We start from the raw sequence: 13,530 nt of genomic DNA, 5'->3' as shown, positions 1-13,530 counted from the left end.
TTATTTACTAACATTTAGCTATAAAAATGGCACTCCTGATGAGTAATGTGCTAGTTTTACAGTCTTTTGAAAATATCATTATATAAGAATATCAAGTCTGTTAGCAAAATCTAATCCTCTTTATTTCACTCTGAAACCAAACTTTAACAAATTTTGATTGGATGAAAAGCATTTTATTATGAATCACTTTTAAATATGAAATTCAAATTGGAAATGATTGTTTTTATGTCAACCCAATACTCATAGACTGTACACATGGCAAGCAATGGTGTGTAGAAATAGATAATTTTATTGCTTCTTAATTTTTATTTTAGTTATTAATTTTATCTATTATAATTATTTATTGTTACTCAGAAATGTAAACTATAATAATCTTTCTAATGATATGATTTGACAGTCTCTATTAAAATTTAAAATGTGCATTACTTTTAGCTAGCAATCCCACTTCTAGAAATATGCCCCTCTGAAATTAAAACATCAGTGTATTAGAATACACATACAAAGAAGTTCACTGGAGATATGGTTTATTTTTAACAATAACAACTTAAAAGTTATCTAGTACATCAAATACCTATAATATCTTAGAACTCTTTTAAAATCATAAGTTATATCTGTAAGTAGTGATATAGTAAAATAGGTAAAATATGTTGCTGTGCACTGATTCTTATTTGTTAAAAGAAGGGAAGATTTGATTAAGTATATACAAATACACGAGTTTACTTAAATGTTTCATTAATTGAGTGAAGGATTAAGTATATTATCAATCAAAATGTTAATGTAATTATTCAAAGCAGTAGATTAGAAGGGGCAATGAAGTATAAACTCTAACAGTCTCTATAAAGCTCTCTGTTGGTAAGGTTTTAACAATCACAATTGTTTGGCTTTTTGTTTAACTTAAGGACTTAATAAATCCAGGTGTTGCATATTTTGGGTTTTCATTTTTATTTTCCATTCATTCTTGGATTTAGTCTTATTTGGTACTATTTTTTATGGCAGCTCGAAACCATTGCTAAAACTTCTATTGATCATTTGAAAAACACTCCCAAATATACAAAAGTTCTATAAGTTTTATTGTCTTATTGCTTTGGGGGTAGAGGTTTTTTGTGATTATTCAGCATTATTTTCACCTATTCTGTCTCTGATAACCAAGATATATTTATTGGGTGGGAAAGGCAGGAATAGATATTTGAAGTATTCATTTTGAAGGATGTAGGGGTAATGTATAAAAAGTCAAGTTGAAGATAATATATTGGCTTTAAGGCACTTGCCTTTGACTTGAAATCCAAAGTACTGAAAAGGACATCTAGATCTAGTCCTAATATGAAAACTTGTTTTGGACTGAATTATATTTCAACAATTTGTATGTTGAAATCCTAACCCCTAATGTGACTAAACCTGTAAATAGGGTCTTTAGAGAGGTAATCAGGTTAAATAAGCTTTCTCTTTCTTTTCTATACTTGCACAGAAAAAAGTCATATGAGCACACCATGATAATTTCTGCTATTTAAGTCACCCAGTGGTAGGGTTTGGATGGGAAGTGTACCCCTGACAAAGACTCATGTTTTGAAGGCTTGTCTTCCAAGGCAAAAATGTTCAAGAGGTGGGTTTTAAGGGTGTGATTGAATCATGAGTGCTCTGACCTCATCAGTAGATTAATCCATTGAAGGATTAATAATTTGATAGTATTAAAGGGAGGTAGTAGAAACTTTCAGAGGTGGAGTCTACTTGGAGGAAGTAGGTCACTGGGGGCATGGCTTGTATTTCTTGTTCCCAGTCCCTTCTCCATCTTTCCCTACTTCCTGGATGTCACCATACCCTTCCACCACGTTATCTGCCTTACCATAAGCTCAAAGCAATACAGACAGTTGACCATGGATTGAACACTCCATAAATGTGAACCAAAATAAATCTTTCTTCTTTTAAGTTGTTCATGTCAAATATTTGTGGTCACAGTGATGAAAAGCTGACTAACACACTCAATCTGTGATATTCTTTTATAGCACCCCAAGAAGACTAACACAAGGCTGAAATGGCTTCTTGAGACATAGCCTATCATAAATGTTGTGGTGATACTAGACCTTCATTAATCTTGTGTTGACAAGAAGCCAGAAGATGCAAATAGGTAAAAATATTAGATATTATTATTATACAAGAACAGAGCCACTCACTATTTATGATTTTCAGAGCAATTTGTATGATAACTTCTTAACTAATACAATATAATATCCATTAATATAGGGAGGCCAAATAACTTTTGGAAAATCAGTTGTTTATGTCTTCCATAAACCAGGATTAACTAGGGGAAATATGACCATATGATACACTCCATAGTATCAAGAAGAATTATGAAATTCTACAAGGGTAGAAATCAAAGAGGCAACATTTTGTATTTAAAAGTAATATGAGTTATTTTTACTCACAATACTTATGAAACCAAATGTTTACAACTAATTCCCCAATTCTCCATTACCAACTGGATTTCTCACTGTTCAATTCAGATCTGACACTAATTTTCCAGAGTAAGCAACAGACTCCAAATTTAAGGGATCTGTCCCATAAGGCTGTTCTCATGTTGGACACTAGTCTCAAGTGTTGAGTATTCAGGTGTCATGGTTTGATGTGCAGTGTCTCCCAAAAGCTCATGTGTGAGACAAGGCAAGAAGGTTCAGAGAAGAAATTATTGTGTTTTCAGAGTCTTAACCCAATCAGTGAATTAATTCCCTGATAGGGATTAACTGAGTGGTAACTGGAATGGTAGGGTGTGCCTACAGGAGTTAGGAAGTGGTGTGTGGCTTTGGGGTACATATTTGTATCTGGCAAGTGGAATCTCTCTCTGCTTCCTGATGATGTGAGATGCTTCCCTCTGCCACACTCTTCCTCCATGATATTCAGCCTCATATGGAACCCTAAGGAATGGTGCTGGACTGCTATGGACTGAGACCTCTGAAACTGTAAACCCTTAAATAAACGTTTTGTCCTCTAAAATTATTCTGTTCAGATTTTTTAGTCATGGCAGCAAAAAAAGCTAGTATTAGTATTAGTATTTTCTTTTTACTTGAATATTAGTGCATAGTTTGCTTGACCATGCAACATCATCGCAAAACCTCATACTATGTGAAGGTAAGGAATATCCAGAATTGGTGATGGAAGTAGCAGGTAATTAAAAGCAGTTAACAGTCTCAGAACAGCTGCAATAATGGATACCAGCACTTGTTTTACTAATCTCTTTTATTAAGTAGAAGAAATATTGCAAATAACATACCAGGAATGAGACTCTATACAATAGACTAAATCTAACCAAGGGCACAAATGAATGGAACCCTATATGACCAGTATCACCATCTATGATCATTTCAAAATCAATTATCTTGCCCTGCCTGTTAATTTAGTGACTTCTTTAGCAACCTGTTTCCCATAGGCAGCTATTAACTTCACACAGGTGCAATCACAAAGTGCCTTGCGTCAGGCCTTCCCTTTTGGCTTATTTTTTATCGTTGGCTTTCTACGACACTGATGTATGGGCATCTGGCTTGGGAATTGCATAAATTCCAAATGCATGGAAAAGATAATGCCTGTGGGGGAAAATCCTTGATCCTGGTAGTCTTCTAGAAGTTAGCAAAGATACGGAAACAGATTTTTGCCTAACATCTCCAGAAAGAAAGGCAGCCCAACTCTTGATTACAATGCAGTGTGACTCATGATCTACAAAACTCTGATGTAATAAATCTTTGCTGCTTTAACACACTAAGTTTATGAAAATTCATTACAGCAGCAGGAGAAAATAAATATGCAATTGTGCCACTTGTTTAATGATAATTTCCCCTTCACAAGACTGAAATTAATTTTGCCACCTCATTGTCAGGGTAACATTTCAGTTGCTACAACCCAGCATTACAGACCCTTCACAACCCAAGCCTACCCCATTTATCTATCTTTACTCCCTTTATTCCTTAATTCCAACCTTCCAAATCAACTAGTTTGGCAATACAGTTAACAATTACATCTTCAGAATATTCAGAATGTAAGCTTCTCATGGCAAGGATTTTTCTTTCCATCATCATCAATGTGTGCTCCCTGCCATGAATAGTACCTGGAATTAGAAGTAGTTCAGTTGGCCTTTACTATAGGAAAACCCTAATTTTCTCCCACTATCTTATATTCTCTGTGAATAATTTTCTCTCAACTACTGTGTATTACAATGACAGCAAAACTTTAAGACTCAGAACAGTTCAGTCTTGTCCATGGAACTTTGCACCCTATACCATTTTTTTCTTCTGAAGTTTAATAATATCTATTTCCTGCATTATACTATGGTACTATTCACATACTATTTTGGATCTATGTCTCTTTTATCCTTTATAATCAAATTTAAAATCTCTAATGTACATATATAAAGAAGATCACACGAATCCGTTGTTAAGAAATTTATTCTTATAATTTTTAGTAGCATTAAAGAATGAATGAACTGTACTCCTAGCTTATAATCAGGATATATGTGTTATAATTCTACTTCTACTAAATGTGATGGTTGGGTCAGGCAGTTAAATTTTTTTAGCCTAAAGTTGCATACACACTTGCACATGCACACACACACCACACACACACACACACACACACATACACACAGAGAGCATACACATACATACATGAAAAACTCATCTTGTTAAAACAGATGAGTGATTTTACAGCCAATAGCTTTACATCAATGAATTATGTAATCAAGATGTTTCCTCTAAGTTCCATAATTCTTAAAATATATGCAGTACTATTATTTTGGAAATAGTTTTTTTTTTAATTACTACTTAATTTCACAAGTAGGCCATATAGCTCTTGAAGTGCTGCTTTAAAAATAACATTCTGTGACTTTAGTATTTTCTTTTTGCTGGAATATTAGTCCATAGTTTGCTTAACCATGAAACATTATTGCAAAACCTCTAAAGAAACCATAATTGTATAGCCAGGAATTAACCACGAAAGCAGACCTAGTAAGAGAGATGTCTGGATATTAATGATAAGAATTAGCTAATGAAATGTTGGGAGTCAGCTAAGCAGACCCAAACCCAGAAAATAGGCATCCAGAAAGTTAAGGCCCTTCACAAGAAGAATGGAGCACCTCAGGCACAGACCAGAGCATTATCCACAGGCAGCAAAGACCTGACGCCCTGTCTCCTTTCTCTCTCTTCTATTTGTATCTTGTTAAAATTTACCTGATTAATCAGACCCACCCAGAACATACAGGGATAATCTTTCTTCCATCTTCATTAAATAAAGTTAACTAAGTAGGAATTTTTAATTATATCTGCAAATTCCTGTCACAGAAATCCTTAGATTTATTTTTGATTGAATAATTGGGGGCTGTAAACTAGTCAGGCTAGCACATCAAAGAAGCCATCACAATAAATATAATTCAGCTTTCACAACAAGTGAAATTGAAAACCCCCAAATACAGTTAATTTTCATAGTAAAGTAGTATTAAAATTTCTTTAAAATGTCCTTCACATTCACAACCTTTGTTAGGATAAATAATCAAGATGACATTTTTTTGACCTACTGTTAACATAAAAACTGTTTGTTGAAAGTCCAAAAAGCATTGACAGGGGAATTTGTAGGTCAATAGAATACAAGAGAATGTTTTCACTGAAAGCTGAAGTTCCAAGCTGATAAAGCCTTTCTTAGAGCAGTCAGTAGATAGCAAGCATTTTCAGATTATAGAAAGGGAATCAGACTAAAAAAAAAAAACAAAAAACAAAAAACTAAAACAAAACAAAACCCAACAAATAAGACCATCTTTAAATCCAATAATGAAGAAGTTTTTAAATAAAGACTAAGGATCTTCAACAAATGGTGGAAACATGATTAAACATATATCAAATCTACCTATGAAGATATGCCAGGTCAGAATATGCCCAAAAAACAGTGTGTGGTCTACATTTTTCATGTGCAAGAGAAATTAATAAATGGTATCCTGGTTTTTAGAACACATTCCAAAAGGAAAGTCCAGTACTTATATATAAACTTCACACTTGTAATCTGTTATAAAATGGTAAAAAGTCAAGACCTGGTTATTAACCGTATCAAGACTATGAATATTAGACTCTTTGCATATAAAAATTAATTTACCATGGATTCCTGACCTGATCACTAGGGTCTGAGTAAGTGTGAATCTACTGGACTTAAGGCCCAAGACTTGACACTCTAGATCTAGAACTTGAGCTTAGCAACCAGAGGGAATGTCTGTTATAAGTCTGTCATGATTAACTATGTTTGCAGTGCTTAGAATTGACTCGGAATGGTTTGTTTTAAATTGATTATGTCTATTTCAGTGCCCAGCATTAATGATTGTCATTTTCTTGATTATGAACCTGTACAAGGACAAGAGTTGTCACTCAACGATAGAGGGCTCGAGGTCACCTAGCACGTTTGAGATCTGGGTGCAATCCTCAGCACCACATAAAAATAAAATTCAATAAAGGTATTGTGTCAAAGTACAACTATAATTAAATACTGAAAGAAAAAAATACCTATAGAGTGAAATTGTATTGAGTGATTTAAGTGAATAAAGCATTGAAAACAGAAAAAAAATTAATTTATATTTGTTATACTAAAATTAATGCAGCATACAAACTCATAAACAATTCTTTTTTGTTTTTGGTAATGGGGATTGAACTCAGGGGCATGTAACCACTGAGCAACAGACCAAGCCCTTTTTTGTGTGTGTATTTTATTTAGAGAGAGGGTCTCACTGAATTGCTTAGCACCTCGTTAAATTGCTGAGGCTGGCATTGAACTCATGATCCTACTGTCTCAGCCTTCCGAGCCACTGGGATTGCAGGCGCTCACCACCATGCCTGGCTCAATTCATTTTTTTTAACTTGTTATTTTTAATGGAATATTATTTCCATATAATTCTTGAAAAAAATCTACATTCCTAATGAAAATAGCAGTGTGAAAATAAATCACAAGTTTTACTTCTCAACCACTTGATGGAATTCAAAGAGAGTGAGAAGCAACTAAGTTTGAAATTTATCTTCAAGAACTGTATATGACAATAGGTGAAACTTCTTCATACTAACTTATGAACAACAGAAGTTTTTTTTGTTTTTAAAAAAGAAACAGAATGTAAAGGCTTTTAAATCTATTTGTACCTCCCAGGAACTTAACTGGAGGAAGACAAAATTCTTGGGCAATGTTTTGCAATACCTCTAAAATGAAGTATAAAAGAACCTCAGAAATTGACTATTTTGTTGGATAACAGTCAATTTGAATGTCTGGCATCTGAACCCTCTTTCTCCTTAAAGAAACCTTAGGTGGTGAGATCTGTTCATGGTCTCTTCTACAGTACATAAAAACTATTAGTATCTCCTTTGCAGCATCCCCTGCCAGCTAGACCATGGACATATACACCAAAGTGCTCTCATTGGCAACTATGAGTATTGAATGTGATGTCTGGTAGAGGAGCATTTAGATATTTTTTTTAATGAACATCAAGGTAGGAGAGACGTACTGTTATCAGGCAATACATTTGCAGAAGTGTGGAAATAAATATTCAGTGGTATTTTAGTCAGGTTTTACTGCTGTGACCAAATTACCTGACAAGAACAACTTAGAGGAGGAAAAGTTCATTTGGGCCCAGTGTCAGAGGTCTTGGTCCATGGTCAGTTAGCTCTATTTCTCTAGGTCAAAGTAAGACAGAACATCATGGCAGAAGGGCATGGCAGAGGAAAGCTGCTCAGCTAATGACAGCGAAGAAGCAGAGAGTGAGAGGGACGAAGGAACCAAGCAAAAGAAAAATTCCTCTAAGACATGCCCCAGTGATCTTTTTCCTCCAATAAGGTTCCATATCTCCCAATAGTCCATCTAACTATCAATGAATCCAGAGCAATCATTGCTTACAAGTCTCAACTCTGAGCATTGCTCATTGAGAACAATGCTTTCAACACATGAGCTTTAAGGGAGAACATTCCAAATTCAAACCATAAAAAGGGGTAACAAGGTCTAAGAGCATTGCAAGGTGTGTCTAATCATGTCAATGATCAAAACAACAGCAAGTGTCCAACTGGCAAATGGTTAAACACTGAGGAGACTGATGGTGCATTAGCATCTTGTCCATGCCTTGCCTCCCTAGATTCCCACCTGAATCTGGTCCTATGACAATTCTGTAAATTATGTGAATCACTGAATACACTTAGATTAAATTTATGTTATCCTATGTTGCCCAATCAGTTTCTATATTTCCAGTCAAGAGATCTCAATATGCAATAATAAAATTCAGTCAACCAAAACTAAGAATTTAAGTTTTCAAAAACAATGCTACAATTCAATCATTCCTTTACTTTTAAAAATGGTAGAATTTTTTAAGTTAAATTTTAAATTAAATTTAAATACATTTGTAACTTAATTTAAAAATACATATTAACTACATACTAACATATGTAAGTAGCATAGTATTTATATAAAACAATGTCTTGTATGTTATTATTGGATTTTCTGTATGTATTTATTCTAAGAATGGTATCTGTAAGAGTATCAATTTTCTATTAGTGATTACTTTTGAGTATAGTGTTTCAATAGATGGAAGGACATTTTCTTGTACTTTTCTATATTGCTTGAACATTATAAAATGCATTATAATAGTATATGACTAATGAAATGAGTCTATTAAGATGTTAGAAACTAATATTTACAGGACCTTAAAACAAGAATGTTTATTAAAATTATGTTTTTCTCTAAGAGGGACACATGTTAGATAAGCAATGAGTTTGTGACTGAATGGCAACATGAAAAAACGCATTGAACTAAGATCCAGAACTTACTTAGATTTTGACTATTTGTCCTTGAAATATGGATTGCCTTTATTGACTCTGTATTTTGTTGTCTGGGAAATGAAGTAATAGGATCAAGCAATCTCATACTTCTTAGGTTTATGAAACTTATGACTGAAGGTTAGAATTAGTTATATAATCATACAACTTCTATACATATTCATATCTTCCATATATAACTTCTCTCTCTCTCTCTCTCTCTCTATATATATATATATATATATATATATATATATATATGATAAAAACACCTTTAAGTCAATGGTGCATGCTCTTTTTGGCCTTCTGCACAAGAAGTTTTAGAAACAATTAACATATTTTTCTATGCATTAAGTTCCATATTTGATCTCTAGGCTCTTGATAACTCCAACTTCAATCAGATTTAATGAAATCCTCCAAGAGAAAAAAAATGAATCACTCTCCTAGTTTTCTTTGCTAAGTTCTTTTAGATTTTTATAGAAATAACCACTTAATTTGCAAAAACAAAAGACATATAAAACAATATAGTTTTTGATATGCCAGCACAGTGTTAAGCACCTTACCACATATTCAACTCATTTAATCTTGGTAATACTATCATTTCCTTTCTATAAATGGGAAAATTATACAAATTCACATAGTTACTAAGCTGTGAACACAAATTTAAACTCAAGCCATGATTCTGAGTATTTTCTTCTATGCTCTATAATGCTCCTCTAAATTAATAGCTACTAGTTTTCATCAAATCACCAAATTGAGCATTCGTGTGTTAGACATTAGAGATTCAAAGACATGTATTTTCTAACTCCTCTATCAAGTTGCTGGAAGCACACTGCTTTTGCCCTCTTCAGAAGATTGTCTTTTTTCTTTTGCTATTATAGTAAAATAAATCTTTAAAATGTTAATGTTTTATTCCATATAAAGTTATCCACAGCTCATCAACATTTTTTGCAACTGTTCAACAATATAAGTTTTTCCTTAAATCAGCTGATTTGATTTGCCTCCCTATACATCTCTGCTCCTGTTACACTCAGTCCTTCATTGTTTCCACACCTGTCAACCATATCCTTGGAACTTAAGGAAAGCATACCCGCTGCATCCTCCCTAGAGTGGAACTGGTGCACGCATGGTTGTTCCTCCACTTTCAATTGGCTGTGTTACTGATTAAGGCAGCTTTCACATTTGTTTAGCTGTAAAGGTTCTTGTGCTTATATCTGAAAATGTATTCTTGTTGAGGGGGCTGGGGGATAACTAGTGACTAGAAATATTATAACTCTTCAATTTTTAGCTTATGTTTTATTAATAATAGTTACAAGAAGTTTTGATATTAAGAATACAATGTGGAATGATTACCTCAAGCTGATTAACATATCCATTTCCTCCCTTACTTGTTTGTGGTGAGGCATTTGAATTTTACTCTTAGCTATTTTGATACATGCAACATTTTATTATTGGTTATATTAAAATTTTAAATGGTTTTATGCTACCCAAAAGCACCTACTACAACTAACTACCAATATATTAAAATTATCTATTATTTCAACAACTTTCTTACCTAGTAAGTACTTTTCAGACTTCATTTGATATCAAATTTGATTAGCTATTGAGAACTTTCAATCTTCATATGTATAGCTAAATAGATGGATATATATGTATATATAATTGCTGGGAGCCACAGCCAATTAATATGATGCATGGCATTTTTGATTGAAAGGTGATGCCAGCTAGCCATTGAGATGATATGATTATGTTAAAAATTACATTCATATGGATACCGGACTCCTGCTGCGGGACTTCTGGAGAGTTCCCATTGGTTGGGAAAGTGCAGTAGGAGGGAATTCCGGGGGAGGCGCTTGCGCTGGAGTTCCGGGAAGGAACCGGCGGAACGCCGCGTGGGTGGATCGGGAAGCTTCCCGGGCACGGACGTGGTGTTGGCGGTTTTTTCAAATAAAGTTTGTTCCTGTTTGAGTGGCTCGTGATCTTGTGCCCAGCCAGACAGCGGCAACTGGTGGCCCTGTACGGGGAGCGCCTGAAGCTTGGAGGTGAGTAAAATTGCTCGCCCCTGAGGGAAGGCGACAGAATGGGTGACCATTTCAAAAAACAATGTGTTCTTCTTTTGATTTATTTTGTTTTTGTTTCAAGCTGCCTATCCCTAGAATTTTCTCAGGCAAACTGGGAAAAATGGTTGGCTCAAGGCTTGAAGTTGTTTGGCCCTGAGAAAGAGAAAATTGATACAACTATTCTTTGCTCTGTTTTTGTTTCATTCTGTTTCGGTTTTGTTTTATGCTACCTTATTGGGTTGCGTTACCTTTATAGTAGATTAGAAACTAGTAAAAAACAAACCGAAAAACTGTTAAGTAAATTGTTAGAGGTCCAAACTGTGGTAGAAAACATGTCAGGTCAAGCAAAAGAGAAGGTCTCTCCAGCTAGTCAGACAGAGGAAAATTTGAAGAAAGAAAGCTTAGAGGAAAAACGACCATCAGTTGGGGAGTTACAACAGGAGGCTGCTACTAACTCCGTTCTATCACCAGAGGGCGTAATTCAACCAACAGCTCCACCTACAGCTGAGCGGCCCTCAACTCTCGTAGCTGATGCAAAAAATCCTAAGGCAAGATCCCAAAGACTAGCATGCCCTGTACTTGAGCAGGCAGGAGGGCAACGAATTCACCGTGCTTTAGATTTCAAAACAGAAAAGCAATTAAAGGAGGCTGTAACAACCTATGGCCCGCAAGCACCCTTCACCATAAGCATGGTCGAATCTATTACCAACTTAGACATGACACCAGCAGATTGGGCTAACATGTGTCGATCTGTGCTAAATGGAGGACAATATTTGTTATGGAAGGTTGCCAATGAGGAATTCTGCATGGAGACAGCTAGGCGAAATACAGCAGCCGGTTACCCTCAAAGAAATCTGGAGATGTTGTTAGGAAAGGGACCTTATGAGGGTCAACGGCAACAAATTGAATATGATCCTGGTGTATACGCACAAATTGCTGCAGATGCAGTTAGGGCATGGAAAACTTTACAGGGGCATGGAGATTTACAAGGACAGTTATCTAAGGTAATACAAGGAACTAAGGAACCTTACGCTGAATTTGTAGATAGGCTTATTCAGACAGCTTCCAGAATATTTGGAGATGTAGAACAGGCAATGCCATTTATAAAACAACTGGCTTATGACCAAGCAAATCATTGCTGCAGAGAGGTCATTAGACCATGGAAACATGAAGATTTAAACACATATATTAAATTATGTAGAGACATTAATGAACAAGGACAAGTCTTAGCAGCAGTACAACAGGCTTTAGATGCCAGGCCAAAAACATGCTACAATTGTGATCAGACAGGACATTTTAAAAGGAATTGCCCCATAGGAGGAGGGTTTAACAAAGCTAGGTATCAAAGGAATAGAATACCAGGTATTTGCCCACGATGCCGTAGAGGGAGACATTGGGCTAATGAATGCCATTCTCAAACCACCATAGAGGGCACTCCATTATCAAAAAACGGACAAGGATCAAGTGTTTACCCACGATATCGTGGAGAAAGGCATCAGGCTCCATTGCCAAAAAACGGACTGGAGGGCCCAATGCTCCGGGGCCCAAAACCACAAATATACGGGGCAATGGAGGAACCCAACAGCACCATCAAGGTAGTGCCCAGGACACATTATCCATTAAATCCCTCATCAGACAAACTAGAGGGAGCGCAGGGCTGTACATCTGCACCTCTGCAAGAGCAGTACTAACTCCAGAGATGGGAATTCAAATAATTCCCACAGGAGTAAAAGGACCTCTTCCCCAAGGAACGGTAGGCTTATTATTGGGACGCAGTTCTTCTACACTAAAAGGACTTATGATAAGTCCCGGGGTAATTGATCCTGATTATGAAGGTGAAATAAAAATTATAGCTAGTTCTCCAAGAGGCATATCAGTTATCTCACCAGGGGATAGAATAGCACAGTTACTAATAATACCCAGCCTACATGATAAATTTTCCAGTCGTACTGTAGAAAGAGGTACCAGGGGATTGGGCTCCACAGGTGTAGATTGGGCTATGCTGTCTTTAAATTTAGATTCTCGCCCCATGCTAAAACTAAATATTCAAGGACACGACTTTAATGGGCTACTGGACACAGGTGCAGACCTTAGCATCATATCTAGTCAGGAATGGCCAAAACATTGGCCATTACAACAAGCCACTCAAACGCTTCGAGGCCTAGGAGTGGCTACTAATCCCCATAGAAGTGCAATGGTATTAGATTGGAAAGATCCTGAAGGATGTGAGGGAACTATACAGCCATATGTATTGGATCATCTTCCTATAAATTTATGGGGACGAGATGTCCTAGATCAATTAGGTTTGACGTTAACAAATAACATCAATCCTAATGCGCCCACTACTAGGGCTAGACAAGGTTTTAAAAAAGAAAAAAGATTAGGAAAACAAGGACAAAATATAGCAGCACCAATTCAAATAGATCAAGGAACAGACAGACATGGGTTGGATTTTCAGAAAGGGCCACTGAGACAATAAAAATTACTTGGAAATCAGAAAGACCAGTGTGGGTTCCTCAGTGGCCCCTAACTAAAGAAAAGATACAAGTAGCCCATGATCTGGTCAAACAACAATTAGCGAAAGGACATATACAACCTTCCATATCTCCCCATAATACTCCCATTTTTGTCATTAAAAAAAAATCTGGCAAATGGAGATTATTACAAAA

The sequence above is a fragment of the Callospermophilus lateralis genome, chromosome 6, assembly GCF_048772815.1.
Source record: "Callospermophilus lateralis isolate mCalLat2 chromosome 6, mCalLat2.hap1, whole genome shotgun sequence".
NCBI lineage: Eukaryota > Metazoa > Chordata > Mammalia > Rodentia > Sciuridae > Callospermophilus > Callospermophilus lateralis.
This window is presented reverse-complemented; position numbering follows the sequence as displayed.